The sequence below is a fragment of the Lithobates pipiens genome, unplaced genomic scaffold (assembly GCF_037356315.1).
Source record: "Lithobates pipiens isolate NorthernLeopardFrog02 unplaced genomic scaffold, aLitPip1_a1.2 Scaffold_18, whole genome shotgun sequence".
NCBI classification, from domain to species: Eukaryota; Metazoa; Chordata; class Amphibia; order Anura; family Ranidae; genus Lithobates; species Lithobates pipiens.
In genome coordinates, this window is record NW_027507758.1 from 213,019,504 (window position 1) to 213,044,824 (window position 25,321).

General features: G+C 40.7%; 1 long non-coding RNA gene across 1 annotated transcript in view; it reads right to left on the reverse strand.

Moving 5' to 3' along the window:
- Positions 1-11,055: 11,055 nt before the first annotated feature.
- LOC143990108 (uncharacterized) overlaps positions 11,056-25,321 on the reverse strand; it is a 46,877-nt gene continuing 32,611 nt past the window's right edge. The window contains exons 2-3 of the long non-coding RNA XR_013277160.1: positions 11,783-12,031; positions 11,056-11,700 (exon numbers count right to left, since the gene is read on the reverse strand). This is a non-coding gene — a long non-coding RNA (uncharacterized LOC143990108). The remainder of the gene's footprint in view (positions 11,701-11,782; positions 12,032-25,321) is intronic.

Here is a 25,321-nt window from a genome sequence, read left to right on the forward strand (position 1 = left end):
ATAGATAGATAGATAGATAGATAGATAGATAGATAGATACTGAGTGAGATAGATAGATAGATAGATAGATAGATAGATAGATAGATAGATAGATAGATAGATAGATAGATAGATAGATACTGGGTGAGATAGATAGATAGATAGATAGATAGATAGATAGATAGATAGAATAGATAGATAGATAGATAGATAGATAGATAGATAGATAGATAGATAGATAGATAGATAGATAGATAGATACTGAGTGAGATAGATAGATAGATAGATAGATAGATAGATAGATAGATAGATAGATAGATACTGGGTGAGATAGATAGATAGATAGATAGATAGATAGATAGATAGATAGATAGATAGATAGATAGATAGATAGATACTGAGTGAGATAGATAGATAGATAGATAGATAGATAGATAGATAGATAGATAGATAGATAGATAGATACTGGGTGAGATAGATAGATAGATAGATAGATAGATAGATAGATAGATAGATAGATAGATAGATAGATAGATAGATAGATACTGGGTGAGATAGATAGATACTGGGTGAGATAGATATATAGATAGATAGATAGATAGATAGATAGATAGATAGATAGATAGATAGATAGATAGATAGATAGATAGATACTATGTGAGATAGATATATAGATAGATAGATAGATAGATAGATAGATAGATAGATAGATAGATAGATAGATAGATACTGGGTGAGATAGATAGATACTGGGTGAGATAGATATATAGATAGATAGATAGATAGATAGATAGATAGATAGATACTGGGTGAGATAGATAGATACTGGGTGAGATAGATATATAGATAGATAGATAGATAGATAGATAGATAGATAGATAGATAGATAGATAGATAGATAGATAGATAGATAGATAGATAGATGCTGGGTGAGATAGATAGATAGATAGATAGATAGATAGATAGATAGATAGATAGATAGATAGATAGATAGATACTGTGTGAGATAGATAGATACTGGGTGAGATAGATAGATACTGGGTGAGATAGATAGATAGATAGATAGATACTGAGTGAGATAGTTAGATAGATAGATAGATAGATAGATAGATAGATAGATAGATAGATAGATAGATAGATAGATAGATAGATAGATACTATGTGAGATAGATAGATAGATAGATAGATAGATAGATAGATAGATAGATAGATAGATAGATACTATGTGAGATAGATAGATAGATACTGGGTGAGATAGATAGATAGATAGATAGATAGATAGATAGATAGATAGATAGATAGATAGATAGATAGATAGATAGATAGATAGATAGATAGATAGATACTGAGTGAGATAGATAGATAGATAGATAGATAGATAGATAGATAGATAGATAGATACTATGTGAGATAGATATATAGATAGATAGATAGATAGATAGATAGATAGATAGATAGATAGATAGATAGATAGATAGATAGATAGATACTGGGTGAGATAGATAGATAGATAGATAGATAGATACTGGGTGAGATAGATAGATACTGGGTGAGATAGATAGATAGATAGATAGATAGATAGATAGATAGATAGATAGATACTGGGTGAGATAGATAGATAGATACTGGGTGAGATAGATAGATACTGGGTGAGATAGATAGATACTGGGTGAGATAGATAGATAGATAGATAGATAGATAGATAGATAGATAGATAGATAGATACTGGGTGAGATAGATAGATACTGGGTGAGATAGATAGATAGATAGATAGATAGATAGATAGATAGATAGATAGATAGATAGATAGATACTGGGTGAGATAGATAGATAGATACTGCGTGAGATAGATAGATACTGGGTGAGATAGATAGATACTGGGTGAGATAGATAGATAGATAGATAGATAGATAGATAGATAGATAGATAGATACTGGGTGAGATAGATAGATAGATACTGGGTGAGATAGATAGATAGATAGATAGATAGATAGATAGATAGATAGATAGATAGATAGATAGATACTGGTGAGATAGGTAGATAGATAGATAGATACATGGTGAGATGGATAGATAGCTACTGGGTGAGATGGATAGATAGATACTGGGTGAGATAGATAGATAGATAGATAGATAGATAGATAGATAGATAGATAGATAGATAGATAGATACTGGGATAGATAGATAGATAGATAGATAGATAGATAGATAGATAGATAGATAGATAGATACTGAGTGAGATAGATAGATAGATAGATAGATAGATAGATAGATAGATAGATAGATAGATAGATAGATAGATACTATGTGAGATAGATAGATAGATAGATAGATAGATAGATAGATAGATAGATAGATAGATAGATAGATACTGGGTGAGATAGATAGATAGATAGATAGATAGATAGATAGATAGATAGATACTGGGTGAGATAGATAGATAGATAGATAGATAGATAGATAGATAGATAGATAGATAGATAGATAGATAGATAGATAGATAGATACTGGGTGAGATAGATAGATAGTTAGATAGATAGATAGATAGATAGATAGATAGATAGATACTGGGTGAGATAGATTGATAGATAGATAGATAGATAGATAGATAGATAGATAGATAGATAGATAGATAGATAGATAGATAGATAGATACTGGTGAGATAGGTAGATAGATAGATAGATAGATAGATAGATAGATACAGGGTGAGATGGATAGATAGCTACTCGGTGAGATGGATAGATAGATACTGGGTGAGATAGATAGATAGATAGATAGATAGATAAATACTGGGATAGATAGATAGATAGATAGATAGATAGATAGATAGATAGATAGATAGATACTGGGTGAGATAGATAGATAGATACTGGGTGAGATAGATAGATAGATACTGGGTGAGATAGATAGATAGATAGATAGATAGATAGATAGATAGATAGATAGATAGATAGATAGATAGATAGATAGATAGATAGATAGATACTGGGTGAGATAGATAGATAGATACTGGGTGAGATAGATAGATAGATAGATAGATAGATAGATAGATAGATAGATAGATAGATAGATAGATAGATAGATAGATAGATAGATAGATAGATAGATAGATAGATAGTGTGGCAGGACGCAGGTAAAATCACCTGGTTGTATTCAGGATGGGAAATATGTGTGTCCTAGATTCAGGCTTTATGCAGACTTTTACAATTAGAGGGGAAGAGTTAATGAGCCCAGCTGAAGTAAGTGGGCTCATTAAGACCTCTACAAAAAACCCCAGCATGCATAGGGAGATGCTCCATCCTGGAACCAGTTTTGTGTGTATAGACTGGGGAGTCTGAGATCTGTTCTGTGCGGTGAGTTAACGCCTGTGTGGCAAACCCCTACAATAGAGACAGGGACTGGGGCAGCACAAGGCTGCACCCAGTTGTTAGACAGGGAATCTACGTGTGTAGTTAGAGGTCAAGCTGACCAGGATTTATTTTCTTGTTTTATTTTGTTTGGCTGTTATATGTATCACTGCATGTAGCCTAAATAAACCGGACCTTTTGTTTTTTGCACCTACACCGCTGTCTGCTGTGCCTGACTTTGTGTTGTGAACCCATCCAGGGGGTCACACACACCCGCTACCGAGCGAAATACCCTCACAGTTGGTGGAGAATTTTGGCACTTTTTTTTTGTTAAGGCCAGCATGGAGGAGATACTGAGACATCTGGCTCTAGCAAATGCAAACCAGCAGCAGGCAAATGCAAATCAGCAGCAGACAAATGCAACTTTGCAGCAGAGTTTGGAAGCTCAGCAACAAGCCCAGCAGTGATCTGAAGCCCGCTTCATAGACCTGTTGCAGAAGCAAGAGCAGAATTTTCAACAGCAAATAGAGACATTGATACAGCAACGTCCGCAGACCAATGAAGCAAGTGGGTACAATAATACCGCAACCTTTGGTGTGAGCCGTTTACTGACAAAAATGACTGGAGAGGATGATCCGGAGGTGTTTTTGACCACATTTGAAAGGACTGCTGAAAGGGAAAAGTGGCCTAAGGCCGCGTACACACGCGCGGACTGTTCGCCCAACCTTGTTCGTCAAACAGTTTCAGCAAACAGTCCGCTCAAAATTAGCATGGACGGACATGGCCACACACGACGAACGAACAGTTTGCTGAAACCGTGCGCGATGACGTATGTCACGTACGACGGGACTAGAAATAGGAGGTCCAAGACACAGCAAAGCACCCTTTGGGCTCCTTCTGCTGACTTTGCGTTAGTAGAAGTTTGGTTAGAGACGATTCGCGCTTTTCAGACTTCAGCTTAATTTGTCCGTTTACTGCGGCGCAGTCTACCTGTGAGGTTTGTATCTGTCTTTCGGTACGCGTGGATCAGTTGTACCTGTTATTAGGCGCTTCTGGTCCGCTCGTTTCTGGGTTTCAGGTCGTTCTTCATAGGTCTGGCTGTTCTTCAGTGCGTTCAGTTGAGCTTGTCTGTCCAGCCGACCGTTTCAAAGCCATGGAGTGTGGACGTACTCGGGAACGAGTTCGTGCTATATGGGGGGCTTGGTGTTGGGGTTAATACTTTGACCCGAGCCCAGTCTGTGAACAGGGTGAGGAGGAGTTCATGGACAAAGAATTGGTTGCGCCAGCGTGACCAATTCTCTCATATGTCTTTACTCCGTGAGATCCGTGAGAATAATCCTGATGATTTCAGGAATTATCTCAGGATGACGGACCCCGTTTTTCACCGTCTGCTGGCTTTGCTGACCCCTTATATCAGCAGGCAGGATACCTGCATGCGGCAAGCCATCACTCCGGAGCAGAGGCTCGTCGCCACGTTGCGCTACTTGGCGACAGGGAGAAGCCTTCAGGACCTCAAGTTCTCGACAGGCATCTCCCCCCAGGCTCTGGGGATCATTATTCCAGAGACCTGTTCTGCCATTATTCGGGTCCTGCAGAAGGACTATATTAAGGTAAGTTTGTTATTTTAATATTGCATTGTATGTTTGTATTAATTTCATCATGACTTTTAATATCCATGACAGGAATATGATGTGTAGACATGTCACTGGAGAAGTGATCGAGGGGGTGTACATCTCACCTAGGTTGCGACATAGTGTGAGATGGTAAATCCAGGATGGATCAGTTTCTCAGCAGCGATATGCTGTTGAGTGGTTAAGTAATTTTGCCGGGCCTGGGTTTATATGGAATGGCAGGTAGGTTTGGTAGAGGGACCTGTCATTCCACATCCCCCGATCCAGTTCTGGGTTTGGGATCAGGTGAGCTTTGATCCTAATTAGCCTGGGAAGGTAAAGGCTCTGCAAGGCCTGCAGGTGATTGCTCCCAGCCAGGGAATGAACAGCCTGTATGTTGAAGGAAGCTGCAAGCACAGACACTGCTGGAGCTAAAACCCACCCTGCGATATCCAGACGAAAAGACGCTGTCTTTATAAATGTCAGATAGGTGAGAAGAACCTGTTAGTAAGCGCCCAGCCGGGCTAGGTCTTTTGTTTATTTTGTTGTACTTAGAAAGCACGGTGTTGCTGTATATTTTGTTTGCTGGACTGTTTGTACCACGAATAAACGCCAAGATCTGCTTCATATATTCCAAGTCTGCTGTGAACTGTGTCCAAACACACCCTACCCCGGGAAGATCCCTTACAGATGTGAATGTCCCCTTTATATGAATGCATGCACTTTTTTTTTTATATATTTTTTTTTTGGTGTCATTTTTTTTTCTTTAAATGTATTTTTTTTTTTTTTTGTGTCATTTTTTTAGCATTTTACCTTTTTTTTGTGTATACATCCTGTGTGTGGAGAGAGAGAGAGAGAGAGAGAGAGAGAGAGAGAGAGAGAGAGAGAGAGAGAGATATGGATTGTCAACTCATTAATTTAATTATTCCCCCCACTCAAATTTGGTTCATGTGTTGTATACTTGGTAATTAGTCCCCCCCCCCACCCCACTTACCCACCTAATTTATGTCCCCTGGTCCATCAGAGGGCTGATTAATCTGTGAATTGGTCCGCCTATTTTTTTTTTTTTTTTTTTTTTGGTGTCTTTATTTTTTCTTTAAATGTTTTTTTGTTTTGTGTCCCTTTTTTTTTCTTTAACCACTTAACAACCGCCCATTGCCGATTAACGGCATCAGGGCGGTTGTTTAACTCTAAGAGGCCGTTAATTAACGGCCTCCTAGAATTCTGCTCTCGCGCGCCCCCTGGGGCGCGCACACGAGAGCATCCGTGACCGCTGGGTCCAGTGGACCCGGCGCATCACGAATCACGGTAAACGGCCGCTCATCGCGGCCGTTTACCACGTGATCGCTCCGTCAAATGACGGAGTGATCACTTGTAAACAAGCCGGCGTCATGTTATGACGCCGGTTCCTCCCTCCCCCTCTCTGTACCGATCGGTACAGCGGAGGGGGAAGAGATCGGTGTCAGCAGCGATGTGGGCTGCATCTGCAGTGCCCACATCGCTGCTCACCGAAAATTAACCCCTCAAATCCCTGCAAATACTCTGCATTACTCTGCAATTCCCTGCAAATACTCTGCATTACTCTGCAATTCCCTGCAAATACTCTGCATTACTCTGCAATTCCCTGCAAATACTCTGCATTACTCTGCAATTCCCTGCAAATACTCTGCATTACTCTGCAATTCCCTGCAAATACTCTGCATTACTCTGTAATTCCCTGCAAATACTCTGCATTACTCTGCAATTCCCTGCAAATACTCTGCAATTCCCTGCAAATACTCTGCAATTCCCTGCAAATACTCTGCAATTCCCTGCAACACTCTGCATTGCCCTGCAACACTCTGCATTGCCCTGCAACACTCTGCATTGCCCTGCAACACTCTGCATTGCCCTGCAACACTCTGCATTGCCCTGCAACACTCTGCATTGCCCTGCAACACTCTGCATTGCCCTGCAACACTCTGCATTGCCCTGCAACACTCTGCATTGCCCTGCAACACTCTGCATTGCCCTGCAACACTCTGCATTGCCCTGCAACACTCCGCAATGCCCTGCAACACTCCGCAATGCCCTGCAACACTCCGCAATGCCCTGCAACACTCCGCAATGCCCTGCAACACTCCGCAATGCCCTGCAACACTCCGCAACGCTCTGCAATACCCTGCAACACTCTGCAACACCCGCCGATACCCTGCAACACTCTGCAATGCTCTGCAACCCCCGCCGATACCCTGCAACACTCTGCAATGCTCTGCAACCCCCGCCGATACCCTGCAACACTCTGCAATGCTCTGCAACACCCGCCAATACCCTGCAACACTCTGCAATGCTCTGCAACACCCGCCAATACCCTGCAATGCTCTGCAACGCAGTACTCTGCAACACCATGCTCTGAGATACCCAGCCATAGTCGGTGATACCCTGCAATACCCAGCCATAGACATCTCCCGCCGCCCTCCGCCCTCCGGTGCTTCTACCGAATCGCTAATACGATCAAAGCCAGAATCTTTTTTTTTTTTCAGGCTTCCCAGCTTAGAGGTGAGATGTGGGTCTTATTGACCCCACATCTCACTGTAAAGAGGACCTGTCATGCCATATTCCTATTACAAGGGATGTTTACATTCCTTGTAATAGGAATAAAAGTGATCAAAAAAATTATTTTTGGGGAAAAAAATGTCAAACTAAAATAAATAAAGTAAAATGAACAATAAAAAAAAAATGTTTTTTTTAAAGCGCCCCTGTCCCCATGTGCTCGCATGCAGAAGCGAACGCATGCGTAAGTCCCGCCCACATATGAAAACGGTGTTCAAACCACACATGTGAGGTATCGCTGCGAACGTTAGAGCGAGAGAAATAATTCTAGCCCTAGACCTCCTCTGTAACTCAAAACATATAACCAGTAAAAAAAATGTAAATCGTCGCCTATGGGGATTTTTAAGTAGCGACGTTTGGCGCCATTCCACGAGCGTGTGCAATTTTGAAGAGTGACATATTAGGTATCTATTTACTCAGCGTAACTTCATCTTTCACATTATGCAAAAATTGGGCTAACTTTACTGTGTTTTTTTTTTTTTTAAGCACAAAACAGTTTTTTTTCCAAAAAAAAGCATTCGAAAAATTACTGCGCAAATACCGTGCGAGATAAAAAGTTGCAAAGACCACCATTGTATTCTCCAGGGTGTTTGCTAAAAAAACATATATAATGTTTTGGAGTTCTATGTAATTTTCTAGCAAATAAATGATGATTTTTACATGTAGGAGAGAAATGTCAGAATTGTCCTGGGTGCTCCAGAACGCCTGATGGCGCTCCCTGCATGTTGGGCCTCTGTATGTGGCCACGCTGTGTAAAAGTCTCACACATGTGGTATCACCATACTCGGGAGTAATAGCAGAATGTGTTTTGGGGTGTAATTTGTGGTATGCATATGCTGTGTGTGAGAAATAACCTGATAATATGACAATTTTGTGAAAAAAAAAAAAAAGTAAAAAGAATCTTGATTTTGCAAAGAATTGTGGGAAAAAATGACAACTTCAAAAAACTCATCATGCCTCTTACTAAATACCTTGGAATGTCTTCTTTCCAAAAAGGGGTCATTTGGGGGGTATTTGTACTTTTCTGGCATGTTAGGGTCTCAAGAATTGAAATAGGCCGTCAGTCCTTCAGGTGTGATCAATTTTCAGATATTGGCACCATAGCTTGTGGACTCTATAACTTTCACAAAGACCAAATAATATCCACCAATTTGTACTTATTTTTACCAAAGATATGTAGTAGTATAAATTTTGGCCAAAATTTATGAAGAAAAAATTTCTAATCTGCTAAATTTTCTAACAGAAACAAAGAAAAATTCGTTTTTTTACAGAATTTTCGGTATTTTTTCTTTTATAGCACAAAAAAAAAAAAACCCAGCGGTGATTAAATACCACCAAAAGAAAGCTCTATTTGTGTGAAAAAAAGGACAAAAATTTCATATAGGTCCAGTGTTGCATGACTGAGTAATTGTCATTCAAAATGCGAGAGCACCGAAAGCTGAAAATTGGTCTGGTTATTAAGGGTGTTTAAGTGCCCAGTGGTTAAATGTGTTTTTTTTTTTTTTATTTTTTTTTTTTAGCTTTTTACCTTTTTTGTGTATACACCCTGTGTGGAGAGAGAGAGAGAGATATATAGAGAGAGATATATAGAGAGAGATATATAGAGAGAGATATATAGAGAGAGATATATAGAGAGAGATATATAGAGAGAGATATATAGAGAGAGATATATAGAGAGAGATATATAGAGAGAGATATATAGAGAGAGATATATAGAGAGAGATATATAGAGAGAGATATATAGAGAGAGATATATAGAGAGAGATATATAGAGAGAGATATATAGAGAGAGATATATAGAGAGAGATATGGATTGTCAACTCATTAATTATTCCCCCCACTCAAATTAGGTTCATGTGTTGTATACTTAGTAATTAGTCCCCACCCCACTCAAATTAGGTTCATGTGTTGTATACTTAGTAATTAGTCCCCACCCCACTCAAATTAGGTTCATGTGTTGTATACTTAGTAATTAGTCCCCACCCCACTCAAATTAGGTTCATGTGTTGTATACTTAGTAATTAGTCCCCCCCCCACCCCACTTACCCACCTAATTTATGTCCCCTGGTCCATCAGAGGGCTGATTAATCTGTGAATTGGTCCGCCTACTTTTTTTTTTTCTTGGCAGAAAACAAATTAGCAAGATTTCTGTTTAACTGTTGTTCCAAAATGTTTTTGAATTTTCTTTGTTATGAATTGTTTTTATTTAATGACTAATTTTTTTTTTTTTTTGTTTCAGCTTCCTTCAACGCCACAGGAATGGCAGACTGTGGCTTCCCAGTTCGCTGCCCGTTGGGACTTCCCCAACTGCGGAGGGGCCATCGACGGGAAACATGTGAGGATTGTGCCCCCACCCCATTCGGGGTCCTACTATTGGAATTATAAGGGGTTCCATAGTGTGGTGCTAATGGCGGTGGTGTCGGCACAATGTGACTTCCTTTATGTGGATGTGGGGAAGAACGGCCGGATGTCTGACGGAGGAGTCTTTAGGCAGACCGAGTTCTGCCACCGTCTTACCACTGGTGGCCTGGACTTGCCACCAGATGCCGAAAATGAGGAGGGGCTCCCGTTTGTTTTTCTGGCTGATGAAGCGTTTGGTCTGAGTGAACATCTCATGAGACCCTTCCCCCAAAGGACCCTCACCCCGGAGAGGAGGATTTTTAATTACCGGCTGGCCAGAGCAAGAAGGGTTGTGGAGAGTGCCTTTGGCATTATGGCCAGCCGGTTCTGTCTGTTGTTGACAGCCATCAACCTGGCAGAATATAAACTCAACTATGTTATTATGTGCTGCTGCATTCTTCACAATTTTTTAAGGAAATTTTCTGGTAACCAGTACCTGCAGCCTATTGGGCCTGAGGCCGGACTCAGGCTTCCAGAACTGACAGGGCTGGATCATGCCCTTCCTGGCTTAGCCCCCCAAACAGCACGTGAGGTGCGTGATCACTATGTCAGCTATTTTAATGGTAGGGGGGCTATTCCAATGCCAGCTGACCAATAAAAAAAATATTTTTCTTGAAATATGTCTTGTCTGTTCAAATTTTTAAGTTTGGTTCTTGTTTGCTTTTCACGTTGCTTGTATCCTACATTGACCTAATTCAAGGATATGCAATTGGCCAACCTCCGGCTGGTGCAAAACTACAAGTCAATCATGCCTCTGGGTCTCATGCTTGTGGCTGTCAGTCTTGCTATGCTTCATGGGACTTGTAGTTCTGCAACAGCTGGATTTCCACTAATTGCATATTCCTGTCCTAGTGCATTTGTATAGCAAAGTGGTTTTTGACAATAGGAAATAAGGCCCTTTGTGACAGAAAACACAAAATGACTTTACAAACTAGTATTGAGTATTGAAAGAAGTAGACACACACATTTTTTTTTTTTTTTTTTTTTGATTTTTTAATAGTGCACATTCCAACCAGTGCCTCTTATTTAGATCTTTTTTTTTGTGTTTTTTTTTTTTAATTTTTTTGTGAAATTGGTTTTTAAAAATTATTATTTTTATATATTTTTTTTTGTTTTTAAAAATTATATATATTTTTTTTTTTTTTTTGGTAAACATATAAATATATCAAAAATACAATTATCACAAAAATTTAAAATAATAAAATCAGATTTTTAACTATTTACATAAAACAAGGGGTAAAGCCAAATTTTGAAGATGCACACCAAAAATTGGTAATGTCAACATGTGCTATGTACCATCATGAGTGATCAATGGACGTGTTTGGTGTGTGCAATCCCTTCCTCTCTCATACTAGAAGGAGCAAGGGTTTGCAAACACCAAATGCGTCCATTGCGATCCTCTGATGGCACATAGCACATGTTGACACACCGTGTGCATCTTCAAAATTTGGCCTCTAAAAATCTTGTAAAAACCTTAAACTTTTGGGCAAGGAAATGAAGGACATGATCGATTGTGGTTTAGGGGAAAAGGGGCTTATATTCTCCCTAAAACATCGATCATGTCCTTCATTTCCTGCCTCATAGGGACCAGCTGTTGTTGAATGCCCAGGATTCGTTGTTGCGTGGCCAGGATTTCTTGTTGCATGGCCTGGATGTTGCTCTCCATTAAGTCGATCCTGGCATTCCAGGCCATGATCTGCCCTATCAGCCTCTGGGCACTGTCCGCTGAAAAGGGCTCCGCAGCTTCTCCTACCACCACCAGATCATCACCTAAAAACATGTGTAGATAAAAAATTGGTTAAAATATACAGCCATTAATTGTTTACCTTAAGCTGGGTTGTCAGACACTCACTTTCACTTTGTGGGGTGTGTAACGCCACCTGCTCTTCCTCCTCCACATCTAGCCCTGGGCTGGGCTCATCCAGTGGAGCTACGGAGCTTGGTCCAGCGGAGGATACCGAGCTTGGCTGCTCCCTCGAGGACACTGGGCTGGGCAGCTCCAATACTGGCACGGGGCTGGGGCTGGGGCTAATTGCCCAATCAGGCTGGCGAGGTCGGGGGGTCCTGGGCTGCTCCGCCTCTTGTCTGAGTCTTTGTTTCCCTATGAGAATGAAAAAAAAAAAAAAAAAATACTTTTAAGCATAGTGATATTTGAGTTCAGAAATTTGAATATGAAACATTGGTTTGAAGTGGTGTAAAATTATTAGCTGGTTATTACAAGATCCTAGTTTAATACATCCTTAAAATGACTTTTTTTTAGTTAGGCTGTGTTCAGACTGCTGCGATGTGTGAACGCTGCAAATCTACTGTGGTTTCACGCATCGCATGCGGAGTTCGCACTGCCCTATGTGACCTGCTGGGAGTATCAGTGTAAAGTTTTATTGACACCTCCAAATTAGTTCTCATTTCACAGTGCAATCTTTAAACTCGGACAGGAATCGGACCACATGGTGTGAACACCCATGTGATCCGATTTGGCTGTGGACTAAAAAAAGGGCCATGTACAAGTTTGGTCCGGATGCGATGTAAATTCAGCCATACTACATGCATGGCTGAAATCGCATCACACAGAGATCACATGTGATTTGCACTGCAGTGCGGTGCAAATCACATTTGATCTCGTACATTGCAGCAATGTGAACCTAGCCTTTAACCAAACTGTGATACTGTATATCTTTTGTCCAAGTTTCACAGACGGACACACTCGAATCAACGCCTGGAGTACCTGTGTGTGATTATGTCAAAAATGTTCTATGAAGGCCCAAACTACACTTATAAATGTTTCCTAGTCCAGATGTTGAACCAGCATTTTATCTATCTATCTATCTAATTTTTTTAATTGAGTCTACATTGCACTGAATAAATTTATGAAACTTTATTAAAAATTTATATCCTATAAACTGAGCGTGACAATTCAGTTTATCATGAACAAAAAAAAAAAAAACTAATTAAAATCTAATCCAACACCAGATAAATTTACACCATACACAAATTCATGCTATTTACGCCCACATATACGAACAACCATATGCGCCATATTTTCATAAACTACCTACACGAACGATTACGATCTAATCCGCCAAATTTACACCACCTACACGAACGATTAATATAAATCCGCCAGATTTCCAGTCACTATCTACATGAACGATTACGATCAAATCCGCCAGTTTTACATACACTATCTACACGTACGATTACAATCAAATCCGCCAGTTTTACATACACTATCTACACGAACGATTACGATCAAATCAAACGATTATGTCCGACAGTCACGAGAAACGCGGAGTTTACTCACTTTTTTTCAGGACCTTTTTGATGCGGTCATATTGGTCCGGCTCCCTGGACTTGATGTCCGACCATCTTTTCCGCAGCTGGTCCTTTCCTCTCCGTACCCCGAATTTTGACTCCAAGGCTGTGACCACCTCGTCCAAAGTGGGGGTTTTCCTTATATTTGGTTTTGGGTAAGGGCCATGTTCCCCATCATAATCATCCCTCTTAAGGATAGCTACCATCTCCACCATCTCTTCGAACGCCATATTGGTGGCCTTATATCTCCTCCTTGCTTGGGGCCCATGGCTTTCCTCCGCGCTGCTCACGCTGCTAATTGAACTTGCATCCGCCATTTTCCACTCTCATACACCCACAGTGGAAGGAGGGTAAAAGGGGCGGGGAAACACGGTCGCAAGGAACGTCAGGGGCGGGCGACGCAGGCGGAGCCTGAGCGCATGCGCCGTATATAAAGCGGTACCACGAGGCCGTACGCTTGTCCGAACGGGAGCAGCGAGTGCTACACGCGACGGTAAGATAGTTATCATTTTATTTTCGGTTAATTTAAAGCCTGCGTTAGGGATATCCATATTGAATTTTATTCTTATTGATGTTTAATTGATTTCTATGTGGGTTGGTGGTTGAGTGGGCTTGGTGTTTTGTGTGGTAGTGTGGGGGTGGGTGTATAGGGGGTGGGGCTAGTGTGTGTGTGTGTGTGTGTGTGTGGGGGGGGAGTGTTTGTGTGTGTGGGAGGGGTAGTGTGTGTGTGTGTGTGTGTGTGTGTGTGTGTGGGGGGGGGGGGGGGAGTGTTTTTGTGTGTGGGAGGGGTAGTGTGTGTGTGTGTGTGTGTGTGTGGGGGGGGAGTGTTTGTGTGTGTGGGAGGGGTAGTGTGTGTGTGTGTGTGTGTGTGTGTGTGTGTGTGTGTGGGGGGGGGGGGTAGCGTGTGTAGTAGTGTGTGTCTCGCCTACATTGTCACAATATAGTGTGCATTTGGTCTGACTTTTTTTTTTTTTTTTTTTTCTTTTCAGAAAATGAAAAAGTATACTGCAGACCCCTTTAAAGAGGAGGCCTTCCTCTCCACCTTTATAGATCTAGTGGAGTCCCACAGCAATCTGTGGGATACAAAACACCCCCAATACCCAATCCGTGCTGCCCGAAAGAAGACACTGGAGACAGTTTTGGCGTTTGTGAAAACCCGAGTCCCCCAGGCAGACACTGTCTTTGTGAACGCCAAAATTCAGAACCTGCGTAGCGCGTATAGGCGGGAGCAAAGAAAGATCCTAGAGTCCCAAACATCAGGAGCAGCAGCAGGTCAGGTCTATGTACCTAGGCTGTGGTATTATGACAGGCTGCGTTTTCTGGATGACACGTCAGAAGCCAGGCCGTCACTTTCGACTCTTCCGTCTACCCGTCCCTCCACCCTTCCCTCCGCCTCAGGTGAGCCATCCCTGGAAGATCCAGACCCTTCCTTGCTGGACGAGGTTGATGCGCCCAGCTGGAGCCAGGTATATTTTAGTTTCTAACGTTTGGATTGCTCAAATATTAATGATGTCAAGTTCAATGTTTGAATTGCTTCCAAATCTAGGATTTCATCACAAATTAAATTAGATAGAAGGATACAGTAGTTTACACAAATGTGGCTCAAATCTTAATGAACTGATGGAAAAATGATGGTGTCAAAATGATAGCCTTTTGTATTTCAAGACAAATGTATTTGCAAGTGAGAACTGTAAAATTGTTAGTGATTGATGATTTCTAAATATAGACATATTTTAGTTATTGATTGCTTTGTTTTTTTACACAGGATGAGCTCACCCAGGAGGAGGCCGGGACCAGTGGTATGGAGGAGGAGGCCGGGACCAGCCACACGCAGGAGCTAGCTGGGCCCAGCAGGAGTAGGACTGAGAGCCAGGTCCCTCCCCTCCGCCTAGCCAGCAAAAGGCCCAGGAGGATGTGCCGTACAGAGGAGGAGTCCTTGGTGCTGATACAGCGAGCCACCCAGATTTTGTCCAAACCCCCCAATCCGCAGGAGGCCTATGCCACTTATCTGGCTAGCAAGCTCCAAGAAATGGACAAACCCCAAAGAAACATGTGTGAGGCAATCTTCTTTGATGCCATACAACTGGGTCTGAAGGGTGAGCTCACACCCACCACGAAGCTCTACAAAACAGACCCTACTGCTCCTCCTCCTCCTCCTCCTCCTCCTCCTACCACAACTCCACCACCAAAGGCACAGCCTCCAGCGAAGCCTGGAGGGAAGGCTAGACGGAAGAGTCGCAGGTGACTGCCTGGCTTCAGTCTGCTCTGAAAGAAGACGCAGGCTGTTGTAGTACCACAGTCTGGGGACATAGATCTCATCTGCTGCTGTTCCTGGTCTTTGGGATTCTAGGACCTGGTTGTGCTCCCTATGTACATGCTACGCAGGTTCGGAATTTTGGTGTCCACTCACTTGATGTGTGCCTGGGGGACAAAAGGCTTCACAAACGTCAAAATTGTCTCCAGTGTTGCCTCCCTTTTGTTTTTTGTTTTTGGTTCTGAGGAAAAATAAAAATTTATTATTTCAAAAAAATCTTGTATGTTTTCTTTTTTTTTTTTTTTATCAATATTTTTGTGTAATTTTGGGTTAAAAAAACAAAGTTTATTTGTGAGTAGGCAGATACATGTCAAAAGACTCTGGGGGTTATTTACAAAACACATGTTCATGTAAATATGCTAACTTCAAGTGCAATTTTTAAAGCACTGCAAGTGCACTTGGAAGTGCATTCGCTGTAAATTTGAGGCTTAACATTTGAAATGAGGGGAAGCTCTGCTGATTTTGAACATGCAATCATGTGTAGGCTAAAATGATGGTTTGGGTATCTATCTATCTATCTATCTATCTCTACTTGCATAGTCCTGCTTGGCCCAAAAAAATGCAAGTCCATCTTGTTTCAAACCCCCCACCCAAAAAAAAACAAAAAAAACAATAGTAGTTCCAAAAATATATAGTAATAGATTTTTTTTTTTTTCTGAAATAAATAAATATATATATATATATATATATATATATATTTATATTTATTTTTATTTATTTTTTTGGGGTTGGTTTTTTTTTTTTTTTTTTATATAAATTGGGAATATATTTTTGCTATAATTGGAAGATTAATCATAGGATGAGGATGAATAAAAACATGTAGTATAACTCTGTGTGAATATAAGCAGCAAAGCTACTTCACTTTTCTTGCATTACGAAGAAGAAAAGAACGGGCTATATTAAAAAAAAAACACAAAATTAGCAGCATGACGAATATGCTAGCTTCAATACGAACACTAGTTTTACAAGACCGAGCGCTTCCGCCCTGTAAATTCTTTCTGAGTATGCGCGGAACTTAGTTTGACGAACAAGCCTACACACGGGCGGACTGTTCGCTCAAACCAAGTTTCAGCGGACAGTTTTACGGAAATTCCGAAAAACTTTGTTCGTCAGACTGTCCGCTGAAACTGTCCGCTGAAAGCCCACACACGAGCGGACTGTCCGCTGAAACACTGTTCAGCGGACAAAGTTGGGCGAACAGTCCGCCCGTGTGTACGCGGCCTAAGGAGCAATGGGCTGGACTGGTGGCCCCTCTGTTAACTGGGGAATCGCAGAAAGCTTATTATGACCTAGAGCCTGACCAAGCAAAAGACTATGTGGTGCTAAAAGCAGAAATATTGGCACGGCTGGGTGTCACCCTGGCAGTCCGGGCTCAGCGCGTGCATAACTGGACTTTTCAGGTTGGAAAACCTCCCAGGTCTCAAATGTATGATCTCATTCACCTGAGCAGGAAGTGGCTGCAGCCAGAGATTTTGACCGCGCCAAACATTGTGGAACGTGTGGTTATGGATCGTTTCCTGAGAGCTCTTCCTACTGCCATCCAAAAATGGGTAAGCCATGGAGACCCAGAAAATGCAGATAAACTTGTGGATCTGGTTGAGAGGTACTTGGCTACAGAGAACTTGACCACCTCTTCCAGGGACTCACGGACTTTCCCCCCCAAGACCAGATCATCCCCAGTGGCGGGTAAGATGACTCCAAGGGGTGAGGGTGGAGAGAGTGAGAGGGTGGGAGTTCTACCTAAGGTCTGGCGGGAGCAGCCCAGGAAGCCCATGCTGCAAGAGGCAGCGAAAAAAATTATTTGCTACCGCTGCCGGCAAGAGGGACATATTGCAGCCAATTGCCCAGTTGTGGATGAGCCTATGCAATGTGACTTTATAAGGGAGAGACGTCAGTCGCTGTTTGCGACAGTTGCATGCACTGCCATTCGGGGACCTGAGAAACATTTATGTAAAATGTGTATTAATGGTAGACATGTTGATGTGTTGCTAGATTCAGGTAGCCTGGTAACATTGATAAAAGCTGAATTAGTTACTACAGAGGTCTCTGGGAAGAACAGGGTGGCTGTTATTTGTGTGCATGGGGACACCCGAGAGTATCCTGTAACTTCAGTGTTTTTTGAGACCCCCAAAGGTAACCTCTCTCATCAGGTGGGGTTAGTGTCTCAGTTACCACATGATGCTATTGTGGGAAGGGATTTTCCAAAATTCTGGGAACTCTGGGATTGTCCTGAGGCCCCCATTGGTGCCCCTATAAACCAGGAAGATGACCAGAATTCCTCTGGGAGTGGTGAGGACTCTCCTGAATTTCCCTTGTCGGTATTAGCGGGGGAAACTCGAGAAACTGGGGAGGAGCCAACATCCTCAGATGAAAACATGCCGTCTGTGGAGTTTTCGGATCTTGAGGTTCACAGGGAAAATTTTGCCACAGAACAGTTAAAAGACCCCACCCTAATAAAGGCACGGGAAAATGTGGTGAAAATAGATGGCGAGTTAGTGAACCCAGATAAGACTTGCCCTTATCCTTACTTCACTATGGAAAGGGACCTGCTATATCGAGTGGCTCAAAGGGCAGAAGAAACCATTGAGCAACTTGTAGTGCCCAAACCTTACAGGAAGTTGGTGTTAGAATTGGCTCATGGACACATTCTGGGAGGTCATCTGGGGACAGAGAAAACCAGAGAGAGGGTATTGCAGAGATTCTATTGGCCTGGGGTCATGAAGGAAATAGAAAATTATTGTTCCTCCTGCCCTGTGTGTCAGAAGTCGGCACCTATGCCACATTTCCGTAACCCAATGGTACCTCTTCCTATCATTGAGGTCCCCTTTGAGAGGATCGCAATGGATTTGGTAGGTCCGATAATGAAGTCTGCTAGGGGGCATCAGTACATTTTGGTTATATTGGACTATGCCACCCGTTATCCGGAAGCAATTCCTCTCCGAAATACCTCGGCCAAAACCATAGCCAAGGAGCTATCCCTTGTTTTTAGCCGCGTGGGTATTTGTAAGGAACTGCTTTCGGACCAAGGTACACCCTTTATGTCCCGGGTTATGAAAGAATTATGCAAGTTGTACAAAGTGAAGCAATTGCGTACATCTGTGTATCACCCCCAAACAGATGGGTTGGTTGAAAGATTCAACAAAACCCTAAAACAAATGTTAAAGAAGGTGGTGGATAGAGATGGAAAGAATTGGGATTGTCTAATACCCTATCTGATGTTTGCCATTAGGGAGGTACCCCAATCCTCTACGGGTTTCTCACCCTTCAAGTTGCTCTATGGGAGACACCCAAGAGGGCTGCTGGATATCGCCAAGGAAACTTGGGAAAATGAGAGTTCTCCTCACAGGAGTGTGATTGAGCATGTCGCCCTGATGCAAGATAGAATTGCACAGGTAATGCCAATTGTAAAGGAACATTTAACCCAAGCGCAGTTAGCACAGCAGAGAGTGTACAACCGTGGGGCCAAGACACGTACTTTTTCCCCGGGGGATAGGGTCTTGGTGCTAGTCCCTACGGTTGAAAGCAAATTTCTGGCCAAATGGCAAGGTCCATATGAAGTAATTGAAAAAATTAGTGAGGTGAACTACAGGGTTAGACAGCCAGGAAGGCGAAAGCCGGAGCAGATCTATCACATCAATCTGCTGAAAGCCTGGAGGGATAGGGAATCCCTAGTCGCAGAGACTTTGTCACAAGTACAGCCTGATTGCTTAGTTCCTGAGGTTGGAATAGCAGACACCTTATCGAAACCCCAACAACAGGAGGTTAAAGAGTTTGTACTTCGTAACAAAGAGATTTTCTCTGAGCTTCCGGGACAAACATCTGGCGTAGAGCATGACATTATCACCCCGCCAGGAGAAAGGGTAAAACTAAAACCTTATAGAATACCAGAGGCCCGACGGGAGGCAATACGTGGGGAGGTTCAAAGGATGCTGGAATTGGGTGTGATAGAGGAGTCCCAGAGTGACTGGTCCAGTCCTATTGTACTAGTGCCCAAACCTGATGGGAGCTGGCGGTTTTGTAACGATTTTAGACAATTAAATAAAGTTACAAAATTTGACACCTACCCCATGCCACGTATAGATGAGTTGGTTGACCGGCTGGGAACAGCCCGATATATGACAACTCTTGATCTCACCAAAGGGTATTGGCAAATTCCCCTGGCCGAGTCGGCCAAGGAGAAAACTGCGTTTGTAACCCCAGATGGGGCATTCCAATATAAGAGAATGCAGTTTGGGTTACAGAATGCACCGGCAACATTCCAGCGGAAAATGGATAAGATTCTGAGGCCCCATCATAAATATGCTGCAGCTTACCTGGATGATGTGATTATCCATAGCACAGACTGGGTCTCACATTTGCCAAAAGTACAAGCAGTCCTAGACTCTATCCGGGAAGCTGGGTTTACGGCCAATCCAAAGAAGTGTACCATTGGACAGGAGGAGGCCAAATATCTTGGGTACACTAATGGGAGGGGGGTGATAAAACCCCAAGTCAATAAAGTCGAGGCCATACAGAGTTGGCCACGTCCCAACAGCAAGAAACGGGTACGGGCCTTTCTGGGAATCGCTGGCTATTATCGACGATTCATTCCCCATTTTGCTTCTCAGGCTGTGCCCCTCACCAACCTGACAAAAGGGAAAGAGTCGGTTATGGTTAAATGGTCCCCAGAGGCTGAGGAAGCATTTCAGTCCTTAAAAACAGCCTTATGTAGCCAGCCAGTGTTGTACTCACCAGACTTCTCTAAGGACTTTGTTGTACAAACTGATGCATCAGACGTTGGGTTAGGAGCAGTGTTATCCCAGGTCTGGAACGGGGAAGAGCACCCAGTCATTTACCTCAGCAGGAAGTTGAAGTCCCATGAGGTAAATTACTCCACGATTGAGAAGGAATGTTTAGCAGTGAAGTGGGCTCTAGATTCCCTTCGGTACTATCTGCTAGGTAGGCACTTTGACCTGGTGACTGATCACGCTCCTTTAAAGTGGATGGCTCAAAACAAGGAGACCAATAGAAGGGTAAATAGGTGGTTCCTGTCCCTACAGGAATTTAACTTTACAGTTAAGCATCGCCCCGGTGTTAAAATGGGGAATGTGGATGCTTTGTCTCGGATACATGCGTGTCTGGCTGCTTGTGTTACAACCCCAAGGTTGAAACAAGAGGGTATGTGGCAGCACGCAGGTAAAATCACCTGGTTGTATTCAGGATGGGAAATATGTGTGTCCTAGATTCAGGCTTTATGCAGACTTTTACAATTAGAGGGGAAGAGTTAATGAGCCCAGCTGAAGTAAGTGGGCTCATTAAGACCTCTACAAAAAACCCCAGCATGCATAGGGAGATGCTCCATCCTGGAACCAGTTTTGTGTGTATAGACTGGGGAGTCTGAGATCTGTTCTGTGCGGTGAGTTAACGCCTGTGTGGCAAACCCCTACAATAGAGACAGGGACTGGGGCAGCACAAGGCTGCACCCAGTTGTTAGACAGGGAATCTACGTGTGTAGTTAGAGGTCAAGCTGACCAGGATTTATTTTCTTGTTTTATTTTGTTTGGCTGTTATATGTATCACTGCATGTAGCCTAAATAAACCGGACCTTTTGTTTTTTGCACCTACACCGCTGTCTGCTGTGCCTGACTTTGTGTTGTGAACCCATCCAGGGGGTCACACACACCCGCTACCGAGCGAAATACCCTCACAATAGATAGATAGATAGATATATAGATAGATAGATACTGGGTGAGATAGATTGATAGATAGATAGATAGATAGATAGATAGATAGATAGATAGATACTGGTGAGATAGGTAGATAGATAGATAGATAGATACAGGGTGAGATGGATAGATAGATACTGGGTGAGATAGATAGATAGATACTGGGTGAGATAGATAGATAGATACTGGGTGAGATAGATAGATAGATAGATAGATAGATAGATAGATAGATAGATACTGTGTGAGATAGATAGATAGATAGATAGATAGATAGATAGACACTGGGTGAGATAGATAGATAGATACTGGGTGAGATAGATAGATAGATAGATAGATAGATAGATAGATAGATAGATAGATACTGAGTGAGATAGATAGATAGATAGATAGATACTGGGTGAGATAGATAGATAGATAGATAAATAGATACTGGGTGAGATAGATAGATACTGGGTGAGATAGATATATAGATAGATAGATAGATAGATAGATAGATAGATACTGAGTGAGATAGATAGATAGATAGATAGATAGATACTGAGTGAGATAGATAGATAGATACTGGGTGAGATAGATAGATAGATAGATAGATAGATAGATAGATAGATACTGGGTGAGATAGATAGATACTGGGTGAGATAGATAGATACTGGGTGAGATAGATATATAGATAGATAGATAGATAGATAGATAGATAGATAGATAGATAGATAGATAGATAGATAGATACTATCTATCTATCTATCTATCTATCTATCTATCTATCTCACTCAGTATCTATCTATCTATCTATCTATCTATATATCTATCTCACCCAGTATCTATCTATCTCACCCAGTATCTATCTATCTATCTATCTATCTCACACAGTATCTATCTATCTATCTATCTATCTATCTATCTATCTATCTCACCCAGTATCTATCTATCTATCTATCTATCTATCTATCTATGTGAGATAGATATATAGATAGATAGATAGATAGATAGATAGATAGATAGATACTGGGTGAGATAGATAGATAGATAGATAGATAGATAGATAGATAGATAGATAGATAGATAGATAGATAGATAGATACTGGGTGAGATAGATAGATACTGGGTGAGATAGATAGATAGATAGATAGATAGATAGATAGATAGATAGATAGATAGATAGATAGATACTGGTGAGATAGATAGATAGATAGATAGATAGATAGATAGATACAGGGTGAGATGGATAGATAGCTACTGGGTGAGATGGATAGATAGATACTGGGTGAGATAGATAGATAGATAGATAGATAAATACTGGGATAGATAGATAGATAGATAGATAGATAGATAGATAGATAGATAGATAGATAGATACTGGGTGAGATAGATAGATAGATACTGGGTGAGATAGATAGATAGATAGATAGATAGATAGATAGATAGATAGATAGATAGATACTGAGTGAGATAGATAGATAGATAGATAGATACTGGGTGAGATAGATAGATAGATAGATAGATAGATAGATAGATAGATAGATAGATAGATAGATAGATAGATACAGGGTGAGATGGATAGATAGATACTGGGTGAGATAGATAGATAGATAGATAGATAGATAGATAGATAGATAGATAGATAGATACTGAGTGAGATAGATAGATAGATAGATAGATACTGGGTGAGATAGATAGATAGATAGATAGATAGATAGATAGATAGATAGATAGATAGATACTGAGTGAGATAGATAGATAGATAGATAGATACTGGGTGAGATAGATAGATAGATAGATAGATAGATAGATAGATAGATAGATACAGGGTGAGATGGATAGATAGATACTGGGTGAGATAGATAGATAGATAGATAGATAGATAGATAGATAGATAGATAGATAGATAGATAGATAAATACTGGGATAGATAGATAGATAGATAGATAGATAGATAGATAGATAGATAGATAGATACTGGATGAGATAGATAGATAGATAGATAGATAGATAGATAGATAGATAGATAGATAGATACTGGGTGAGATGGATAGATAGATACTGGGTGAGATAGATAGATAGATAGATAGATAGATAGATAGATAGATAGATACTGGGTGAGATAGATAGATAGATAGATAGATAGATAGATACAGGGTGAGATGGATAGATAGATACTGGGTGAGATAGATAGATAGATAGATAGATAGATAGATAGATAGATAGATAGATAGATAGATACTGGGATAGATAGATAGATAGATAGATAGATAGATAGATAGATAGATACTGGGTGAGATAGATAGATAGATAGATAGATAGATAGATAGATAGATAGATAGATAGATAGATAGATAGATAGATAGATAAATACTGGGATAGATAGATAGATAGATAGATAGATAGATAGATAGATAGATAGATAGATAGATAGATACTGGATTAGATAGATAGATAGATAGATAGATAGATAGATAGATAGATACTGGGTGAGATAGATAGATACTGGGTGAGATAGATAGATAGATAGATAGATAGATAGATAGATAGATAGATACTGGGTGAGATAGATAGATAGATAGATAGATAGATAGATAGATAGATAGATAGATAGATAGATACTGGTGAGATAGGTAGATAGATAGATAGATAGATAGATAGATAGATAGATACAGGGTGAGATGGATAGATAGCTACTGGGTGAGATGGATAGATAGATACTGGGTGAGATGGATAGATAGATAGATAGATAGATAGATAGATAGATAGATAGATAGATAGATACTGGTGAGATAGGTAGATAGATAGATAGATAGATAGATAGATAGATAGATACAGGGTGAGATGGATAGATAGCTACTGGGTGAGATGGATAGATAGATACTGGGTGAGATAGATAGATAGATACTGGGTGAGATAGATAGATAGATAGATAGATAGATAGATAGATAGATAGATAGATACTGTGTGAGATAGATAGATAGATACTGGGTGAGATAGATAGATAGATAGATAGATAGATAGATAGATAGATAGATAGATAGATAGATAGATAGATAGATAGATACTGAGTGAGATAGATAGATAGATAGATAGATACTGAGTGAGATAGATAGATAGATAGATAGATACTGAGTGAGATAGATACTGGGTGAGATAGATAGATAGATAGATAGATAGATAGATAGATAGATACTGAGTGAGATAGATAGATAGATAGATACTGAGTGAGATAGATAGATAGATACTGGGTGAGATAGATAGATAGATAGATAGATAGATAGATAGATAGATAGATAGATAGATAGATACTGGGTGAGATAGATAGATACTGGGTGAGATAGATATATAGATAGATAGATAGATAGATAGATAGATAGATACTATCTATCTATCTATCTATCTATCTATCTATCTATCTATCTATCTCACTCAGTATCTATCTATCTATCTATCTATCTATCTATCTATCTATCTATCTATCTATCTATCTATCTATCTATATATCTATCTCACCCAGTATCTATCTATCTCACCCAGTATCTATCTATCTATCTATCTATCTATCTATCTATCTATCTATCTATCTCACTCAGTATCTATCTATCTATCTATCTATCTATCTATCTATCTATCTATCTATCTATCTATCTATCTATCTATCTCACACAGTATCTATCTATCTATCTATCTATCTCACCCAGTATCTATCTATCTATCTATCTATCTATCTATGTGAGATAGATATATAGATAGATAGATAGATAGATAGATAGATAGATAGATAGATACTGGGTGAGATAGATAGATAGATAGATAGATAGATAGATAGATAGATAGATACTGGGTGAGATAGATAGATACTGGGTGAGATAGATAGATAGATAGATAGATAGATAGATAGATAGATAGATAGATAGATACTGGTGAGATAGGTAGATAGATAGATAGATAGATAGATAGATAGATAGATACAGGGTGAGATGGATAGATAGCTACTGGGTGAGATGGATAGATAGATACTGGGTGAGATAGATAGATAGATAGATAGATAGATAGATAGATAGATAGATAGATAGAT